Below are 21768 nucleotides of genomic sequence, written 5' to 3'. Positions count from 1 at the left end.
TGCTGTTGAGTGAATTAGCCGTAGCTCAGTGTTCATCTTTTGTCAAGAATCTTGAGTGGATCCCTTCGATGTGCTTTGTTGCTATGTTAGAGTGCAGTAGCTTGTTATTCTTGATGCATTTAGATGGCCTCGTGCTGTTAATCGCAGATCGGTGCCATATTTGTTTGCTTGCCACTTGCAAACCGTGCATCCGATTCCAGTGATCTTTATATCGATTTCGACCGAAATCAACTCCTCTTTCCAGTGGCACTCTTGGTTTTCCAAGTTGAGGCTAGGTTCAATCATTCCTTTCCGAAGCATGCATATGCATCGCATATCGCATCCCGCATATCATGCCATGTTTTGCATCATGTTGCTTGTGCATTGCATGTGGTTGATTATGTCTCCCTTTGCTTGTGTTCTTGTTTTGGGTAGAGCCGGGAGACGAGTACGTGATCGAGGAGCCCGTTGAGTACGTTTACGGGGATCGAGCTAACGTCAACTCTGAGAACTTTGCAGGCAAGATGACCATACCCTCGAAATCACTTCTATCTTTGCTTGCTAGATGCTCGCTCTATTGCTATGCCTATGCTATGATACCTACCACTTGCTTATCATGCCTCCCGTATTGCCATGTGAAACCTCTAATCCGCCTTGTCCTAGCAAACCGTTGTTTGGCTATGTTACCGCTTTGCTCAGCCCCTCTTATAGCGTTCCTAGTTGCAGGTGAAGATTGGAGTTTGTTCCTTGTTGGAACATGTTTATTTTTGGGATATCATTATTATATCTTGTCTACTTTAATGCACCTATATACTTGGTAAAGGGTGGAAGGCTCGGCCTTATGCCTGGTGTTTTGTTCCACCCTTGCCGCCCTAGTTTCCGTCGTACCGGTGTTATGTTCCTTGATTTTGCGTTCCTTACACGGTTGGGTTATAATGGGAACCCCTTGACAGTTTGCCTTGAATAAAACTCCTCCAGCAAGGCCCAACCTTGGTTTTACCATTTGCCACCTAGCCTCTTTTCCCTTGGGTTTCCGGAGCCGAGGGTCATCTTTATTAAACCCCCCGGGCTAGTGCTCCTCTGAGTGTTGGTCCAAACTAGAGCCCCTTGCAGCGCCACCTCGGGGAAACTCGAGGGCTGGTTTTAGTTGTACGGATTGCTTATCCGGTGTGCCTTGAGAACGAGATATGTGCAGCTCCTATCGGGATTTGTCGGCACATTCGGGTGGCTTTGCTGGACTTGTTTTACCATTGTCGAGATGTCTTGTAACCGGGATTCCGAGTCTGATCGGATTGTCTTGGGAGAAGGAATATCCTTTGTTGACTGTGAGAGCTTGTGATGGGAAAAGTTGGGACACCCCTGCAGGGTCTTGATCTTTCAAAAGCCGTGCCCGCGGTTATGGGCAGATGGGAATTTGTTAATGTCCGGTTGTAGAAAACCTGAAACTTAACTTAATTAAAATGAATCAACAGAGTGTGTGGCCGTGATGGTCTCTTTTTGGCGGAGTCCGGGAAGAGAACACGGTCTCGTGTTATGCTTGAACTTAGGCTGTTCTAGGATCACTTCTTGATCATAGTTTCTCGATCATGCCTTTGCCTTCTCTTCTCGCTCTCATTTGCGTATGTTAGCTACCATATATGCTAGTGCTGGCTGTAGCTCCACCTCATACCGTTACCTACCTATAAGCTTAAATAGTCTTGATCGCGAGGGTGTGAGATTGCTGAGTTCCCGTGACTCACAGATTACTTCAACACCAGATGCAGGGACCGATGATAACGTTCCAGGAGATTCGACTTAGCTCAAGTGGGAGTTCGATGAGGACTCAGGATGATACTACGTTTCCTTTCCAGACGATCAGTAGTGGTGCCAAGTTGGGGCGATCGGGGACTTTGTTGCATTTGGGGTTGTTCTTTATTTTGGTTCCGTAGTCGGACCTTGATTGTATCTGGATGAATGTAATGATATTTATGCTATTGTGTGACGTGGCGATTGTAAGCCAACTATGTACCTCTTTTCCTTATTCATTACATGGGTTGTGTGAAGATTACCTCACTTGCGACATTGCTTACAATGCAGTTATGCCTCTAAGTCATGCTTCGACACGTGGGAGATATAGCCGCATCGTGGGTGTTACAGATATCCTGAATATGCATCTAAGAAACTCAACAGCTCGCATCCGGCTGTGGAGTCTATCACCTGATCGATCCTTGGCAAAGCGAACGGGTCCTTGGGGCATGCTTTGTTGAGGCTAGTGTAGTCAATACACATTCGCCATTGCTTGTTCTTCTTCAGCACCAGGACTGGGTTGGCTAGCTAGTCTGGAAAGAACACTTCCATGGTGAAGCCGGCTGCTAGAAGCCAGGCTATCTCTTCTCCAACAACTCTTCTCTTCTCTTCTGACAGGCGGCGTAAGGGCTGCCTGACGGGCTTGGCATCAGATCGGACATGTAACTTGTGCTCGGCGACTTCCGTCGGAACACCTGGCATGTCTTTGGGGGACCATGCGAAGATGTCCCGATTCTCACGGAGGAAATCGACGAGCTCGCCTTCCTATTTTGTAACATCCCAAATTTTGCAGTTTGGAATGTTATACATTAGATCATCATGCATATCATATTTCTTGCATTTTGGTTGATCCTAGAAATTTCACGCAACTCAAGGACCTTCGGAGAGAGTTGGAGATTTCGTTATTTTCATATTTGAGTTTTCTCAAATATTGAAAAGAGGATCATTTGATTTATTTATTTTATCTTCAATATTTTTTCCGATATCAAAAATATAAGAGAGGGAATAATATGACTTTCCCAAAATTGAGGAAAAATGAAGATTTAATAAATAGATCAAATTTTTGTTTTGCCGGAGTTTGTTTGCGTTTTATTTGGATAGGGAAAAATGCGCGTTTTCGAAAATTGCATTTTAGGTCCGGAGAAAAGTTCATTTTGTTCGGATCATTTTTAGGAGTCGGGGAAAATTTACTTTAGAAATTTTGGAGCCCGTTTAGATTTTCTTTTCTGTGTTTTTCTGCGCGCAGAACCGTTTAAAAAAAATTTCCAGCAGGCCAGCCGGGCCAAGGCCCAGGCCAGCCAGCCGCCGCTGCGCCCCTGCGCGCGTGCGCGCTGCGCGCCAGGCAAGCCGCCGCCTCGGTCGAAGCCGAGTCCCAGCAGGGACTCTGGCCGGTTTAGCCCCCCCCTCTTTCCTTTGTTTCGTTTTCCTAGTAGGACTTTAGTCCTACTCCGTTTCCTCTTTTTCTTTCCTATTCCTACTCTATTTCTTGTCCCCTACCCCAAGAAACCCCCTCCCCTCACCAATATAAATACCCCAACACCCCCCCCCCTCCAAATCATCAAACCAAACACCAAGCCCTCCACCGCACCCCACCCCGCGCCCTACACCGCGCCACCCCACACCCGCGCCACCGCCCTTGTGCCCTAGCGCTGCCGCCACACCTTGCCCACACCGCCGCCGCCCTACGCCACGCCGCCGGAGCCTTTCGCCGGAGACCTCGCCGGAGGTTACCCGCGTCTCTTTTCCTCGGATCGTTTTCTTCTAATCGTTCCGATTCTTTTCTTCTCCTCTGATTCGTTTTCTAGATCGGTTTTTCGTTTCGGTTTTCTTCTCCGAAACCCAAGATCGGATTCGTTTTCTTTTCCATTTAGTTGCCTTTGGACCGATCGCCGGACCGTTCGTCCTAACGAACGTGATCACCGGATTCTTCTAGGTTAACGAACGTCCGTTCGTATAACCGTTCTTCTTTTTCTTCTCGTCGGATTTATTCCGCGATCGCGATCTCAGATCCGATCTTCGTTCTAGTTTATCTTCTCGCCCGTTTATTGGAATTAGGCGATTCAAGCGCCTGGAGTTTCGTTTCGAAACCGCCGTTCCGTCTAATCAACTTAAACAAGTTTTTGCCCCGGTAAAAATTTGACCTAGTTTCAACTTGCTAGAACCAAGTTGTTTTCTTCCGACGTTTGTTTTCCGTTTCTTTGTTCGGTTCGTTCGTTCTTTCTGTGCAACCGGAGTTCTTAAGTTGAACTTTCTGGTTCGTTCTCTTGTTCGAGTTTTACCTGTGCATTAGATGAGTACTTATTGTGTGCTTATTGTTTGTCTGCGATAGATTACCCGGATTGCGCCGCTTGTTACTTCGAAACCCTAGGTCTCGCGGATCATCAGCAAGGCAAGTAACACTTTGATCATACCTTTTCTACAACCCAGTTTTATTGCAGTAGATCAATCCTCAGACGTTGCATGATTAGGATCTAATTAAATTGTGGGATGGGTAGTAGATGAGGTAGTACCTATTACCTGTATTATTATCAAACCATTGGGAGTTACTTCTACGTTTGCTTGTTATGCCATGCTATGCTAGTGACGTGGATTGGGTGAGTGATATCCATGACAGATGTGAGATTGTTAATTAAGGGTTTATCTAAGGTGGCAACCTAACACACATCTGGGTGGATTGAGGCACCTGGGGTTACCAGGACTTGCCTGTTTTCTTGGACCGCCACCCAGGCTCAAAGGGATCATAAGATCTTTCATGCTAGAAACTTCCGTTTGCAGCCACAAGCCATTATGGGCTCTGGCATAGTTGACTAAGTTGTGCGAACTCTTACAGTGGTGGGCTAGCAGATGTAGGGGTTGTAGGTGGTACAGTCTACCCCACATGTAAGGTGCTAGCGCTTCTGAAAGACTATGTCTCGGTCATCCGTTTCTCAAACACCGTGTAGTGCAAGAATACAAACGGAGGCGATCGAGTCATGTGGGGAAAAGTGCGCAAACCTCTGCAGAGTGTATAAACTAATCATGATTAGCCGTGTCCCCGATTATGGACAACTTGAGTATCTAGTACTTGAATATCATGTGAATCTCAACATGTTACTTCTAATTAATATTGTTGCGTTTTAATTATTCTTAATTGGGATTGAGAATGCTGTCAACCATTTTCAATGTTTCACAACCACCATGATAGTTAAATAAATTTATTCCTTTGCAGTAGGGAAAAACTGGCTTTACGCAAAAACTGTAACCATAGAGCTTTCCACCAGCCATATATGCATATAGTATAGCTGTTTCATTCCATTACTCTCTATGTGTTACTTTGCCAGCATATTCCATGTGCTGACCCATTTTCGGGCTGCAACTTCTCATGTTGCAGACTTTTCAGACGACAAGTATGGTGTTTTAGGTCGTGGTTCTATACTCAGTGATGCCGTTGGAGTTGATGGACCCATTTATCTTCCAAGTCTTCCGCTGTTATCGACACTAGATGGCCTTAAGCCATGTTTATTGTAATAAGTTCTCTTTTGAGACAACGATGTAATAAGTGTGTGATTGCCACTCTGCTATAAATCCTTCGATGTACTGTGTGGTGTCAGCATTGCTAATCCAGGGATGACACCTGAGCACAGAGCGCTTGATCCATTCGGATCGGGTCGCGACAGAGAATGGTATCAGAGCGCACGCTGACTGTAGGACACGACCTCTAAGTTAAAGCCATAGATCACCCTTCTCTTCTCATTTTCTAACTCCTCATCTTTTCTACTCTTTTAGGATGACGCACGCGAAGATTAAGTATGCTCAACCAAATGAAGGCACAGCTTTTGGATTTCACCTGAAGGAAGTCACCAAGTACTTGAACATTGGATTACCAAGCTTCACGGGAACTTTCAACGCCACTCTGCCTGAAGAGGAGCGCTGGAAGATTCACGCTCACATTTCGGGAAGGACATTCGCGCCAATCACGAAACCCATAGATAGTGTTTTCAATGCACCAACCTGGAGTCTGGGAAGGAGCATGGCAGCTCATATCACCATAGGACGCATTGGAGAAGTTTATCAAGAAGACCTCAAGGACACTATCTACCAGATTTGCGGACGCCGAGATGAACAATGGGAGTTAGTCAACACCAATAAGGATAGATCCATTGCATCACTCATCCAGGAGTTAAGCCAGCACATTCGACGCCACGAGAAACAGATGTGCAATGATATGATAGAGCTGAAGAATGCGAAGGCAAGGATCATCAAGCTAGAAGGAGAACTAAAGTCTACATGCAAGGACTACACGGACGAGATCGTAGCTCTAGCAAGACACAATGGCGATCTTAAGCAGGAGATTGAAGAACTCAAGAGGAAGTTAGCATCCAAGGAAGAAGACGAGTACATCGCATGTCCGGACAACTACATCATCATCGACGACACCGATTCGTATCCAAGTGAACCCGACTTTGAAGACGAAGCAGGTGCAGATATCATGGAGTCTTCCACCGGTTCAAATTTCTAGATGACCACCAGATAGTAGTAGTATTTCCCCCATGTAAACACAATATAGTCGAGCACTTTTGCGATAGTTAGACCGTTTGTAAGCCCTTGTTTGATTGATTGAAGTGATATTGTGTGCTTTTTGCCTCATGTGCATATGGGTAGTGTTTTCTCTTTAGACCCCCTCTATTCTTAATTCTCGTCTCTTCTAAACCCTCAGATGCCTCCAACCCAAGCCCTTAGATCACCCATGTTAGTAAGCTCACCAGGAGCGGAGTATATGGCTAGACGATGGTGTGATTGGTTACCATTAAGGATTGGTAACTATGTGTTTCCCTCAGACCTAATAGTATTGGAATCTCAAGGATTGGATGTGATATTAGGCATGGATTGGTTGTCAATGTATGGAGGAAACATTGACTGTGCTAGTAAGTCAATTTTGCTTACCACACCAGAAGGAAGAAGGATCAAGTATGTATCCCGGCATGTGCCAAACAGGACACAAGTAAACTGCCTAACAGGAGTTGTGCAAGAGGAAGTACCAGTGGTAAAGGATTTTCCTGATGTATTTCCTGAGGAATTGCCAGGCATGCCACCGGATAGAGACATTGAGTTTTTGATTGAGTTATTTCCAGGCACAGGCCCAATATCGAAGAGACCATATAGGATGCCAGCAAAGGATTTGGTGGAAATTAAGAATCATATTAAAGAGTTATTGGATACAGGTTACATTCGCCCAAGTTCTTCACCTTGGGGATCACTCGTACTTCTAGTGGAAAAGAAGGATGGATCATTAAGGATGGTTGTTGATTATCGGGGATTGAATGAAGTAACCATCAAGAACAAGTACCCACTGCCAATGATTAATGATCTGTTTGATTAGTTGCAAGGAGCTAAAGTGTTTTCCAAGATCGATTTGCGATCAGGGTACCATCAATTGAAGATTCGAGAGCAGGACATACCTAAGACAGCATTCACCACAAGATATGGACTGTATGAGTATACCGTTATGTCATTTGGATTGACTAACGCACCTGCCTATTTTATGAACCTGATGAACAAAGCGTTTATGGAGTTTTTGGATAAGTTCGTCGTAGTGTTCATCGATGACATTCTGGTTTATTCAAAGAATGAAGAAGAGCATAAGGAACATTTGCGTTTGGTTTTGGAGAAACTAAGGGAACATCAGTTATATTCCAAGTTCAGCAAATGTGAGTTTTGGTTGAAGGAATTTGGATTCCTCGGACACGTTATATCCGGAGAAGGTATAGCAGTTGACCCCACAAAGGTTGAGACCGTAACCGTATGGGAAGCACCAACAATAGTTGGAGAGATCCGGAGTTTTCTTGGACTCGCAGGATACTACCGGAGATTCATTGAGAACTTTTCAAAGATTGCAAAGCCTATGACGGAGTTGTTGAAGAAGGATACTAAGTTCAAATGGACTGAGGAGTGTGAGGCTAGTTTCCAGGAGTTGAAGAAACGTTTGGTTACCTCACCAGTATTGATTTTGCCAGATCAAACCAAGGATTATGAGGTGTATTGCGATGCTTCACGTCGAGGACTTGGAGCAGTGCTTATGCAGGAAGGGATAGTTGTTTCGTATCCTTCACGGCAACTGAAGCCTCATGAGTTAAATTATGCCACGCATGATTTGGAATTAGCAGCCGTAGTGCATGCATTGAAGACGTGGAGACATTTCCTCATTGGAAATCATTGTGAGGTGTACACGGATCACAAGAGTTTGAAGTACATTTTCACGCAGAAGGAGTTGAACCTCCGACAAAGGAGATGGTTGGAGCTCATCAAGGATTATGACATGAGATTGCATTATCATCCCAGGAAGGCTAATGTAGTAGCTGATGCATTGAGCCGTAAGAGCCATGTCAATACCCTAATGACGGGGAAAATACCCAAGGAGTTAGCAGAAAACCTTTGTGAGCTATGTTTGGAAATAGTTCCGAGAGGCTATGTAGCAGCATTGGAGATTCAATCAACATTGATGGATAAGATCAGAGAAGCTCAGAAATCTGACAAAGAGATTGCTGCTATAAGGGAGAAACTTAGCAAAGGAAAAGCTAAGGGATTTCGTGAGGATGAGCACGCTACCCTATGGTTTGAGGACCGTGTTTATGTGCCAAATGACTCGGAGATCAGGAAGTTGATTTTGCAAGAGGCACATGATTCACCGTATTCGATTCACCCAGGGAATACCAAGATGTATTTGGATTTGAAGGAAACATTCTGGTGGACCGGAATGAAGAAGGATATTGTAGCATATATAGCAGTTTGTGACGTATGTCAGAGAGTAAAGGCAGAGCATCAGAAGCCAGCAGGATTGTTACAACCATTGCAAATACCCGAATGGAAGTGGGATAAGATAGGAATGGATTTTATCACAGGACTGCCCAGGACGAAAGCAGGCTATGACTCGATATGGGTAGTAGTTGATCGTTTGACAAAGGTAGCTCATTTTATTCCAGTTAAGACCACTTACACCAGTGCTAAGTTGGCAAAGATATACATGACTAGGATCATTTGTTTGCATGGAGTTCCGAGGAGTATCGTATCAGATAGAGGAACCCAATTTACCTCAAAGTTTTGGAATCAGTTGCATGAAACTTTAGGAACCAGACTGGAGTTCAGCACAGCTTTTCATCCGCAGACAGATGGACAGACCAAGAGAGTCAATCAGATTTTGGAAGATATGTTGAGAGCTTGTGCACTAGATTATGGATCTAGCTGGGACGATAACTTGCCGTATGCGGAGTTTTCCTATAACAACAGTTACCAAACCAGTTTAAAGATGGCACCTTTCGAAGCTTTATACGGAAGGAGGTGTAGGACACCGTTGTCATGGGACGAAGTTGGAGACCGTCAATTCTTTGGACCAGATTTGATTAAGGAGTCTAAACGGAAAGTTAAGTTGATTCGCGATTGGCTCAAGGTAGCCCAGTCCAGGCAGAAGAGCTACGCAGACTCTAAACGCAAGGAGACAGTTTACGAAACCGGAGACAGAGTTTATCTCCGAGTATCCCCACTTCGAGGAGTTAAGCGCTTTGGAGTTAAGGGAAAGTTAGCACCACGTTTCGTTGGACCATATAAGATCTTGCAACATATGGGAGAAGTCGCTTATAAGTTGGAATTACCAGAGCGACTGTCAGGAGTTCATCATGTATTCCATGTTTCTCAGCTGAAGAGATGTCATGCCGAGATGGCAGAGATACCGCTAAGAGATACCGTGCCACTCGAAGCGATTCAGTTGAAGGACGATTTAACATATGAGGAGAAGCCAGTCAAGATGCTCGAGTTTGCCAGCAGAGTTACTCGCAGCAACGTTATCAAATTTTGCAAAGTTCAGTGGAACCACCACTCAGAGGATGAAGCCACCTGGGAGAGAGAAGAAGATTTGCTCAAAGACCACCCTCACCTATTTTCTAGCCAACCCGAATCTCGAGGGCGAGATTCATCTTAAGGGGGGCAGGTTTGTAACATCCCAAATTTTGAAATTTGGAATGTTATACATTAGATCATCATGCATATCATATTTCTTGCATTTTGGTTGATCCTAGAAATTTCACGCAACTCAAGGACCTTCGGAGAGAGTTGGAGATTTCGTTATTTTCATATTTGAGTTTTCTCAAATTTTGAAAAGAGGATCATTTGATTTATTTATTTTATCTTCAATAATTTTTCCGATATCAAAAATATAAGAGAGGGAAAAATATGACTTTCCCAAAATTGAGGAAAAATGAAGATTTAATAAATAGATCAAATTTTGGTTTTGCCGGAGTTTGTTTGCATTTTATTTGGATAGGGAAAAATGCGCGTTTTCGAAAATTGCATTTTAGGTCCGGAGAAAAGTTCATTTTGTTCGGCTCATTTTTAGGAGTCGGGGAAATTTTACTTTAGAAATTTTGGAGCCCGTTTAGATTTTCTTTTCTGTGTTTTTCTGCGCGCAGAACCGTTTAAAAAAAGAAAAATTTCCAGCAGGCCAGCCGGGCCAAGGCCCAGGCCGGCCAGCCGCCGCTGCGCCCGTGCGCGCGTGTGCGCTGCGCGCCAGGCAGGCCGCCGCCTCGGTCGAAGCCGAGTCCCAGCAGGGACTCTGGCCGGTTTAGCCCCCCCTCTTTCCTTTGTTTCGTTTTCCTAGTAGGACTTTAGTCCTACTCCGTTTCCTCTTTTTCTTTCCTATTCCTACTCTATTTCTTGTCCCCTACCACAAGAAACCCCCTCCCCTCACCAATATAAATACCTCAACACCCCCCCTCCAAATCATCAAACCAAACCCCAAGCCCTCCACCGCACCCCACCCCGCGCCGTACACCGCGCCACCCCACACCCGCGCCGCCGCCCTTGTGCCCTAGCGCCGCCGCCGCACCTTGCCCACGCCGCCGCCGCCCTACGCCACGCCGCCGGAGCCTCTCGCCGGAGACCTCACCGGAGGTTGCCCGCATCTCTTTTCCTCGGATCGTTTTCTTCTAATCATTCCGATTCTTTTCTTCTCCTCTGATTCGTTTTCTAGATCGGTTTTTCGTTTCGGTTTTCTTCTCCGAAACCCAAGATCGGATTCGTTTTCTTTTCCGATTTAGTTGCCTTTGGACCGATCGCCGGACCATTCGTCCTAACGAACGTGATCACCGGATTCTTCTAGGTTAACGAATGTCCGTTCGTATAACCGTTCTTCTTTTTCTTCTCGTCGGATTTATTCCGCGATCACGATCTCAGATCCGATCTTCGTTCTAGTTTATCTTCTCGCCCGTTTATCGGAATCAGGCGATTCAACCGCCTGGAGTTTCGTTTCGAAACCGCCGTTCCGTCTAATCAACTTAAACAAGTTTTTGCCCCGGTAAAAATTTGACCTAGTTTCAACTTGCTAGAACCGAGTTGTTTTCTTCCGCCGTTTGTTTTCCGTTTCTTTGTTCGGTTCGTTCTTTCTTTGCAACCGGAGTTCTTAAGTTGAACTTTCTGGTTCGTTCTCTTGTTCGAGTTTTACCTGTGCATTAGATGAGTACTTATTGTGTGCTTATTGTTTGTCTGCGATAGATTACCCGGATTGCGCCGCTTGTTACTTCGAAACCCTAGGTCTCGCGGATCATCAGCAAGGCAAGTAACACTTTGATCATACCCTTTCTACAACCCAGTTTTATTGCATTAGATCAATCCTCGCACATTGCATGATTAGGATCTAATTAAATTGTGGGATGGGAAGTAGATGAGGTAGTATCTATTACCTGTATTATTATCAAACCTTTGGGAGTTACTTCTACGTTTGCTTGTTATGCCATGCTATGCTAGTAGACGTGGATTGGGTGAGTGATATCCATGACAGATGTGAGATTGTTAATTAAGGGTTTATCTAAGGTGGCAACCTAACACACATCTGGGTTGATTGAGGCACCTGGGGTTACCAGGACTTGCCTGTTTTCTTGGACCGCCACCCAGGCTCAAAGGGATCATAAGATCTTTCATGCTAGAAACTTCCGTGTGTAGCCACAAGCCATTATGGGCTCTGGCATAGTTGACTAAGTTGTGCGAACTCTTATAGTGGTGGGCTAGCAGATGTAGGGGTTGTAGGTGGTACGGTCTACCCCACATGTAAGGTGCTAGCGCTTCTGAAAGACTATGTCTCGGTCATCCGTTTCTCAAACACCGTGTAGTGCGAGAAAACAAACGGAGGCGATCGAGTCATGTGGGGAAAAGTGCGCAAACCTCTGCAGAGTGTATAAACTAATCATGATTAGCCGTGTCCCCGGTTATGGACAACTTGAGTATCTAATACTTGAATATCATGTGAATCTCAACATGTTACTTCTAATTAAAATTGTTGGGTTTTAATTATTCTTAATTGGGATTGAGAATGCTGTCAACCATTCTAAATGTTTCACAACCACCATGATAGTTAAATAAATTTATTCCTTTGCAGTAGGGAAAAACTGGCTTTACGCAAAAACTGTAACCATAGAGCTTTCCACCAGCCATATATGCATATAGTATAGCTGTTTCATTCCATTACTCTCTATGTGTTACTTTGCCAGCATATTCCATGTGCTGACCCGTTTTCGGGCTGCAACTTCTCATGTTGCAGACTTTTCAGACGACGAGTAAGGTGTTTTAGGTCGTGGTTCTATACTCAGTGATGCCGTTGGAGTTGCTGGACCCATTTATCTTCCAAGTCTTCCGCTGTTATCGACACTAGATGGCCTTAAGCCATGTTTATTGTAATAAGTTCTCTTTTGAGACAACGATGTAATAAGTGTGTGATTGCCACTCTGCTATAAATCCTTCGATGTACTGTGTGGTGTCAGCATTACTGATCCAGGGATGACACCTGAGCACAGAGCGCTTGATCCATTCGGATCGGGTTGCGACATATTTGCTGTCGAGGTTTGTACCTACGACAGCGTACCTCTCTGGGTGCCCCGGGTCCAAGGGTATCTTCTTTGTTTCTTTGGCCGGCTTGAACGAGCCCTCAGCTTCCGACTCCCTGGGATCGGGCGACATTTCCGGCTTCTTTCCTGCCATCGCCACAACCCGGTCAAGGAGCCGCTTCTCAGCTGCGGTCACGAGGGACTCGGCTAGCCGACTGCTCTTAGCCGCACAGGCGGATGACTTCCTGTAGTCGCCGACTATGGTCAGAGTCCCCTTGGAACTCGGCATCTTCATCTTGAGGTAGGCATAGTGGGGGACATCCATGAACTTGGCCAAGGCAGGCCGGCCAAGTAACACATGGTATGGGCTCTCAAGGTCCACCACCTCAAACCAAACTGACTCTCGGCGAAAGTGATCTTTGTCTCCGAAGAGGACGTCTATTAGGATCTTGCCGATTGGTGAGCAGGAAAGGCCAGGAACTATGCCATGGAATACAGTCCGGCTGTTCTGAAGCTCTCTCTGCTTAATTCCTAACTTCTCCATGGTGTCCCTGTACAGGATGTTGATGCTGCTGCCGCTGTCTATCAGAACTCAAGAGAAGCGAGCAGCTCGTCTGTCCGTGGCAAAGGTGGCATCCAAAACCAAGGCATAAGAGCCGGGATTGGGCATCACCTCTGGGTGGTCAGCTCTGATCCAGCTGATGGGCTTCTCAGACCAGTGCATGAACTCTGGTGTCTCTGATGCTACTGCATTCACTTCTTGCTGCTGCAGCTGCCTGTTGCGTCGATCATCGGCTACGCTGGTGAACACCATGTAGGCTCCGTGCTCTTCTGGGTACTCGTCTTGTACTGCGCCGACTGGTCTGACCGCCGGCTGCTGGGGCGGAGGAGGACGCGGCTGCCTAGCAGGCGGGGGAGGCAAGAGGCCGTCTCCCTTGTCGATCCTGGTGAGCTAGTGGCACTTCCGAGTGGTGTGGTTGGAAGGCTTCGCGCCACTATGGAATTTGCAGGGACCATCCAAAGTCTGCTCATATGAGAAAGCCGGCAACCAGTTGGGCTTGCCGCCCTTCTGACGCTTGAGCGGAGGCTGCCCTTCTAGCTGCTGGTCTTCGACTGTTGCCACCTGCCGGCTGGTGGAAGCGGGCTGCGGGGCTTTACGCTTGTGGTCGTTCTACTGTTGATGCCGACTGGCGTCTCCAGCGGGGGTTCGAGGAGCCTGAGGAGCCACTTTGCCAGTTGCACTAACTTGAATCTCCGCCTTCATCGAGGAGTCGGCCGTGGCATATTTGTCTGCTATGATCAGCAGCTTGTCGAGGGTCTCTGGCTCGTCCCAGAGAAGCTTGTGCTTGAGGAGGGTGCCCTCTCGACACCCTGCAGTGAAGTACTCGATAGCCTGCACCTCGTGCATGCCCTCGCAGGAGTCACGGAGCTCGACCCAACGCGTGAGGTAGTCGCGAGTTGACTCGTTGGGGCCTTGCACGCATAGGGAAAGCTGGCAAGGTTTGGGAGGTCACTTGTACGTGCTGGTGAAGTTGCGGACGAAGGCGTCGGTGAAGTCGACCCAACTGTTGATGTTGCGGGGCTTCAAGCTGTTCAGCCATGTCCGGGCCGTGCCCTGGAGCATGAGCGGAACATACTTCACGGCAACACGCTTGTTGCCGTTTGCTATGTTGACGGCCGTGGAGTAGTGAACTAGCCGGTCTTCCGGTTTCACGGAGCCGGTGTACTTGGGTGTATCTCTTGGGAGCATGAACCCTTTGGGAAAGGGCTCGTCTCGAATGCGGGGGCCGAAACACGGCGGACCCAACTCGTCTTCTTCTTCAAGCACTAGGGATCGGTGGAGACGGTCGATCCGGTGGCGGGCGTTATTCTCTCCGATTCCCTCTCGGCGGCCAAGGCGGTCGCCGAGTGTCGGGTGATCAACAGGCAGCAGGGAGACTCGCCTTTCCCTGCGAGGGGGAGGAGGCAGACAGTCATCAGGTCGTTCCACTGCTCTTGGGCGGCCGTCTTGGTCGCGCTCTATGGTTATGCGAGTCCAACTGTGGCTGGCAGCCGTCTCCTTGTCTTTTCTTTCACGGACGCCACCAGTCGGCATCCGAGATGTCGCGCCTTGGTCTCGGCGGGGAGGCGGATCCTCGTTTTGCCGCTGCGGCGCCTTGGTGCGGCAGCCGGCCTCGTTCTGCTCGGCGGCCGCGTCGAGGAGCTGCTGGACGCACTCCGTCATCAGGCGACGTTCTTCGCCCTGAAAATTGTCCAGCTCGTCTGCCGCCGCTTGGGTGGCTCGCATGTTCTCCGCAGACGTGGCGTAAACGGGGCAATTCGCCCCGAATAGGTTGGCGATGGCTATGCCGCGCTGCTGGACCGTGCCAAGGCGGCTAGGACCAGTTGGAGCCGGCGTGCCGCCCACAGCGTGGTCCATCTCGCACTGATAGGCTTCTGACAAGCATCTCGTGCTGGCTAGCTTCTTGGCACCTTCGACAAGCTGAAGGTGGCACGCCTCCAGCGTCTCGGCGTCGGCGTCTTGGGGAATGGGCGCGGTCAGGTCTTGTAGTGCCGCGTCAAGCGGGTCATGAGCTCCTCCGCCAGAGTGCTCGACGTGACCGATGACAAGCACTTCAGTGACAGTGCTTCTGCCACTCTCCGCGCGAGGGTGCGGCTCGTCGTAGACCACCACGTTGGTGGGGAACATGTCGAGCGATGCGGTGTCAGAGTCGACCAACATCGGATCGGTGGAGCCTACGGACTCCAAGTCCACAGCTGGCTCGCTGGCGACGTGGAGTTGATCGAGGAGGCCCGCGAGGAGACTCTCGGGGCCGCCCGTGCCCGCGTCAGATGCGGGCTCGTTGGAAAGGCGAACCTCACCGACAAGATCGGCGAGGCAACTGGCCGCGCAGGCGATTTCAGCGCCATGCAGCGCGTCGGCGCAGACTCCGTCTGGCGTGCCGGGCTGGCTGCGCTCGCCAGGGAGGAAAAGGGTTCCCGTCCAGAATAGATCTCCGGACGACGGTGCACCTCGCCCCACTGTGGGCGCCAAATGTCGGGGGTTGGGTGCGACATATGCCAAAGGATGGCTTATCATGGTGGGAGCGAGTAGAACATCGCCGGTGCCTGGAAGCGGGATAAGGCGTAGACACGAACGCCGGCGTACTTTACCCAGGTTCGGGGCTCTCCTAGGAGATAACACCCCTAGTCCTGCTCTGCGGGGTCTCTGCATGATCACTAAGGCAAAGTGAGTACAAGGTTGCTCCTTGAGCTATATGTTGGAGGTAGGAGAAGGCAAGGCTAGCTCTCTCCTTCCTATATGATCTGGTCTAGTGCTAATGGATTCGAACCCTTTGCGTGCGTGCCCTGGGGGTTTATATAGGCCTACCCCCAGGGGTACAATGGTAATCCGGCTGGGCGCAGGGCCCAGCCGTCAGTCTCTTCGGTCACCAGCTTCTCCGCCGACTGCTGGGGCCCGCCGACTGGTGGCCCCCGCCGACTGGTCCGGTACGGAGCCGACAGGCCGTGTCCGCCGCTTGCGGGTATTGCCGGCTGCTGATCACTGTAGCCGTGCTTCTAATGACGCGAGCTTGGTCAGGGGGTCGTGGCTACAGCCCCACCGCCTGGCCGGCGATTACTGTAGCCACTCCCCGTCTCATCTGGTTAATGGCGCGTGGGACCCGTGGGAGGGGCAGGCCGACTCCCATTGGGTCCGACTGGTGGCGTTCTTGCCGTCTTCGGGACTCTCGCTGACTGGTGGGACCCGTCGTCCCTAGGCCATACAGACAGGCCGTCGTGGGTGCAGGGCTCTGCCCACTGGTGCTGATGTCAGGGATGGCATGGCAACAGTGTCGCGCCGGACGGAGATCTCCATGGGTACAGCGCACTGTGGCGATGCCAGCCTCTGGAAAGGGGAGGGAGTGGGCTTCACTATGGCCACTCCCCGTCCCGTCCCCCTTGATGAGGACATGGGGTTGTTGGTGTCGTGGGCTAACTCCCTGTGGTTGGCTTGTCTGGAAGCCGCCAGGTAGGAGTCGGCTTGTCTTGACCTCGCCTCCAGGACTCGGCCGCGAGTGGGCAGTCGGCTGTTCCACCAGCCGGCTTCCAGAAGGCGGCTCTTCATCATAGAGTCTTGAGGGGCGCAGTCAGCCCTGATCTCTTGAAAGGTTCTGTGCTTCGGGTTAGCCTACCCGTGGCCCATTACTCCGACAGATATAGTCGACAAGTGCGTAGGTTGCCAGTTCTACTCCAACATATCCCAGAAGCCCGCATCTGCCCTGAAGACTATTCCACTTGTCTGGCCGTTCACAGTCTGGGGATCGGATATGGTTGGACCCTTCAAAACTGGCGCGAGTGGCTTCACCCATTTGCTCGTAGCAGTCGACAAGTACACCAAGTGGATCGAAGCCAAGCCCATCAAAAACCTTGGAGCAGGCACTGCCGTCGGTTTTATCAGAGAGTTGATATTCAGATATGGAGTTCCTCACAGCATCATCATAGACAACGACTCCATCTTTGATTCTGACGAGTTCAAGGTGTTTTGTGCATCTCAAGGCACTTGGGTCAACTACGCGTCCGTCGCGCACCCGTAGTCAAATGGACAAGCAGAAAGGGTGAACGACTTGATCCTTCAAGGGTTAAAGCCTCGTCTGATGCGCGATCTTAAGCATGCTACTGGAGCTTGGGTGACTGAATTGCCATCAGTCATGTGGGGGCTGAGAACAACGCCCAACCGGTCGACTGATCGAACCCCTTTCTTCCTAGTGTACGGCGCTGAGGCTGTGCTCCTGAGTGACTTGCTGCACAATGCTCCCATAGTTGAACTATTCTCAGAAACTGAAGGAGAGCAAGCACGTGAAGACGCAGTTGACCTCCTGGAGGAAGAACGCGAGATGGCTTTGGTTCGGTCGACCATCTATCAGCAGGATCTGCGTCGATTCCACGCTCGCACTGTCATAGGTCGAGCACTTCAAGAAGGAGACCTTGTGCTTCAAGTGGTTCAGAAATGACCTCACAAGCTCGCTCCGGCTTGGGAAGGTCCTTTCATCATCACCAAGGTGCTTCACGATGGGGTGTACCACATTTACAATGTAGCCAAGAAAACGGACGAGCCCCGTGCATGGAACGCAGAGCTACTTCGTCCTTTCTAGACCTAAAAACACTCGACGTGTCGAGTTGTAATAAAGTACTTTAGCTTGTTTTCCACAGACAAGGTTTTTTACAGCATCTTGATGATTGGTTTCTCATAAACACCTGTGTCCAAATCCCCCAGTGGGTGGCTTAGCCATGAACCTCATTCGCCTAAGTTAAAAAACATTCTGAGTGGAAGGCAATCCTCCCACTTGGAGTCTTAGCTGTGACCCCGTAATCGTCTAAGTTAAAAAACATTCCGAGTGGAGTGCAATCCTCCCACTCGGGAGCTTAGCTGTGACCCCGTAATCGCCTAAGATAAAAAACATTCCGAGTGGCCGGAGAGCAATCCTCCCACTCGGGGGCTTAGCTGCGACCTCGTAATCGCCTAAGTGAAAAAAAGCATTCTGAGTGGAGAGCATTCCTCCCACTCGGGGGCTTAGCAGCGACCCCGTAATCGCCTAAGTTAAAAAACATTCCGAGTGGAGAGCAATCCTCCCACTCGGGAACTTAGCTGCGACCCCATAATTGCCTAAGTTAAAAAACATTCCGACTGGAGAGCAATCCTCCCACTTGGGGGCTTAGCTGTGACCCCGTAATCGCCTATGTCAAAAAACATTCCGAGTGGAGAGCAATCCTCCCACTCGGGGGATTAGCTGCGACCCCGTAATCACCTAAGTTAAAAAACATTCCGAGTGGAGAGCAATCCACCCACTCGGGAACTTAGTTGCGACTCCGTAATCGCCTAAGTTAAAAAACATTCTGAGTGGAGAACTGTCGGTGTCAAAACTGGCGGATCTCGGGTTGGGGTTCCCGAGCTGTGTGTCTAGGCGGATGGTAACAGGAGACAAGGGACACGATGTTTTTACCCAGGTTCGGGCCCTCTCGATGGAGGTAAAACCCTACTCCTGCTTGATTGATCTTGATGATATGAGTATTACAAGAGTTGATCTACCACGAGATCGAGGAGGCTAAACCCTAGAAGCTAGCCTATGGTATGATTGTTGTTGTTGGTCTTACGGACTAAACCCTCCAGTTTATATAGACACCGGAGGGGGCTAAGGTTACACAGAGTCGGTTATAAGGAAGGAGATCTACATATCCGTATTGCCAAGCTTGCCTTCCACGCCAAGGAGAGTCCCATTCGGACACGGGACGAAGTCTTCAATCTTGTATCTTCATAGTCCAACAGTCCGACCAAAGGATATAGTCCGGCTGTCCGGATACCCCCTAATCCAGGACTCCCTCAGTAGCCCCTGAACCAGGCTTCAATGACGATGAGTCCGGCGTGTAGATTGTCTTCGGCATTGCAAGGCGGGTTCCTCCTCTGAATACTTCATAGAAGATTTTGAACACGAGGATCGTGTCCGGCTCTGCAAAACAAGTTCCACATACCACCGTAGAGAGAATAATATTTCCACAAATCTAATCTGCTGACGTACCCCGTAGTGTGACATCACACCACAGCGAGGTCTTTTATCGTTTTTTACAACCATCCTCAGCGTGTTTCACGAGGCGGTTTCCTTGGCACGTCTTGTCGAAGCAGAGATCGTGTCCCCTTTATTACGGGATTCTCATCAACACGGACGTAGGTAACCCAAACACGCCCATTGGTATGACCCCTCGATTGGAGGTAAGTCCCAGACGGTCACGAGGAGGGCACTTGGTATTCAACCTCTTTATAAAGAGACGAAGGCCTATTCTTTTCTTTAGATCTCAATCAAATCCGCCTGCTGCCTCGAGTTCCAACACCCAAAGCTCAGGTTTAGGCGCTTCTGACCTCCGATTATGTCCGGATCCAACCTTCAAGGTAAGTGGATGCCTTCCTCCGTCATGGAGGAAGACATAATAAAGCTAAGGGAGGCCAGGTACCTGACCGGCGAAATCCCGCATAGGCTGCCTGCTCAAGGGCAGGTTATTCCCACTCCCAAGTCCGGTGGGAGCGTCATGTTCGTATCTCACTTCCTCCGAGGGCTAGGCTTCGCGCCAGATCCCTTCGTGAGGTGCTCATGTTCTATTATGGGCTGGACTTCCACGATTTAGCTCTGGAGTCTATCCTCCACATCTCGTCGTTCATCGTCGTGTGCGAAGCTTTCCTCCATATTACCCCTCACTTCGGACTGTGGCTCAAGACCTTCAAAGTGGAGCCGAAGATGATCGAGGGGCGGCATGTAGAGTGCGGAGGTGCCGTAATAAGCAAGAACACCGACGCCCCATGGCCCGAGGGTTCTTTTGAGGAGGTGTCCAAATTATGGCAACAAGAGTGGTTCTATATCACGGCTCCCAGGGGTACCAAGTGGGTGACCCCACCTGTCTTTCGCTTGGGTCCCCCACCACGACTAACGTCATGGTTCAACAAGGGGCTGGACTGGGGGCCAGTAAAGGATGTGCCCATATTGCAGAGCCGCATCCGAGATCTCCTTGAGAGAGATATCAGTCTGGTCGTGGTGATGCAAGCCATGTTAATTCACCGAGTCCTGCCCTGCAAACGTCGTCCCCTCCGCCTGTGGGAGTTCAATCCGGAGGGACCGCGAGCTCTTCAACACTTCCTCAGTATGACGCCTGAGGAGATGTACAAATTGTTCTTCGGACCACAAATAATGTGTCCGGACACCACTGAGGATGCAGGTCTGAACTGCAATCGCCCGGATACCCAAGTAAGTAGCCCCGCATCCGAGCACACTGTCTGTTTATTTATCGCAATGTCACCCTAAAAAGGCCGCTCTTTCCAGGATTGGATAGCGAAGGCAAAGTTGATCAGGTGTCCGGCCCCCCTCCCTGAGACCTCACGAGATCCCGTGTTAACCAGGATGCTGGAGATCGCGCCTTATCAAGCGCCTTCAGGGGAAGATAAAGGGGGGAACAAGGAGGCCAGCTCCTCCGCGAAGGAGGTTAGCCGGGGAGGAGGAACTAAAACTTCCTCTTCCCAGGGAAGAAAGAGGACCGCCTCCGAGGACCCGGAGACAATGACCTCCAAACGGGGGAAGAAATCTCCACCGGAGGGTCCTGCCCTGGGGGATACCCCGGCCGCACTATGCCCTCAAGGGGATCAGCCCTCCACCGAGCTGTAAGTAAAAGGGTACTTGATGATGAAAATATCTTGCCTTATTTCTGAGGAAGATAACCGCAGCATTTATCTTGCAGTTCGGATCTTAGCCCTTCTCAGCAGAGCTCGTCTTCAGGGGATCTTCTTCCAGAGATGATGGAGAGCGAAACGCCTCCCCCTGCCATACCGCCTCGTGAGGCGGGCGACCCCGAGGTGTCGTCACGGAGGGTTTCTCCTGATCCGGCAAGGCTAGAGGGCAATCCTATGGCCACCCGAAAACCTTAGTGTCCGGCTCTTGAAGAGAGCAATCGGAAGAGTCCGGCACCGTCTGGTGTGCGGTCGGACGTACTGAGGGATATGCTAGAGCGAGCAGCTATCTCAGAAGAGCACCGCATGTTGATGAGTACGGTGATTGAAAGGATTTCGTCCGCTGAAAGCGGGTTGCATGAAGCCTTTACGAGTCTACCGACGGGTTTTGAGGTACGCGAAATGATGTACATTTTTGACAGTACCGCGCATTTGTAGATGCGCCCTGTGTAGATAGTAGCCCCTGAGACTCTGGGTGCTGTCGAAGACGACGTCACATAGAGGATCATAGTCCCAGGAATAATCTTGCCGCCTTAATATGCAGGTGGTGAAGTGTCCGGTGGCCAGCCGGACTGATGAATTTGCCGAGCTAAAGCGGCAGCTTGACGTGGCAGATGCCGACATCGTACTTGTCAACAAGCGGCTTAACGAGGCACAAGGTATGTGATTCCTCTGATGACACATGGGAAGAGGAGCATAATGCCAGTATCTATAACATGTGTATGATTGCAGATGGAGCCGTGGCCGTGGAGAACCTTCGGGTGGAACTTGCCCGAGCCAAAGAACAAGCCAGAAAAAGCGATGCGGCTGCCCTAAAGGCAATCGAGGAGCTGAAAACGAAAAAGGCTGCTCACTACCAAAGCAAGGAGGAAATAGCCAGGATGGCTGTGGAATTGAAGAACGCCGCTGACCGTT

This window comes from Triticum urartu, chromosome 2, assembly GCF_003073215.2.
Source record: "Triticum urartu cultivar G1812 chromosome 2, Tu2.1, whole genome shotgun sequence".
Lineage (NCBI taxonomy): Eukaryota > Viridiplantae > Streptophyta > Magnoliopsida > Poales > Poaceae > Triticum > Triticum urartu.
This window is presented reverse-complemented; position numbering follows the sequence as displayed.